Below are 623 nucleotides of genomic sequence, written 5' to 3' on the forward strand. Positions count from 1 at the left end.
CTTTTTTCGAGCGTATATTAGCATTAATGGGGTAACATATTTACCAAGTTTCGCTATCATATTATAATTACAGTCCACACTGGACCTCTGAAGTAATTACAGTTTGAGTACAGCCACCTGGTCTATCAGTTGCGCATCCGCAGCTCGTGGTCGTGCGGTAGCGTTCTCGCTTCCCACGCCCGGGTTCCCGGGTTCGATTTCCGGCGGGGTCAGGGATTTTCTCTGCCTCGTGATGACTGGGTGTTGTGTGACGTCCTTAGGTTAGTTAGGTTTAAGTAGTTCTAAGTTCTGGGGGACTGATGACCGTAGATGTTAAGTCCCATAGTGCTCAGAGCCATTTGAACCATTTTTTATCAGTTGCGAAAAATAAGAGGAAGACGGCTGCAAGAATCATTACAGAGCTGAATGTCGCACTCGCGAACCCCGTCAGCACCAAAACAACACGGAGTTCCAGAAGCAGGCAATTGCAGGGCGAGCTGAAATTTCAAAACCACTCATCCTGACAAAATATCCGTGCCAGGAAAACGTGGCACCAAAGCCATGGAACCTGCACTACGGAGCAGTGGAAGAATGTCATTTGGCCGGTTTAGTCTTGTTTCTCACGATTTCCAACCTCTGGCCCG

Source organism: Schistocerca cancellata, chromosome 10, assembly GCF_023864275.1.
Source record: "Schistocerca cancellata isolate TAMUIC-IGC-003103 chromosome 10, iqSchCanc2.1, whole genome shotgun sequence".
Classification (NCBI taxonomy): Eukaryota; Metazoa; Arthropoda; class Insecta; order Orthoptera; family Acrididae; genus Schistocerca; species Schistocerca cancellata.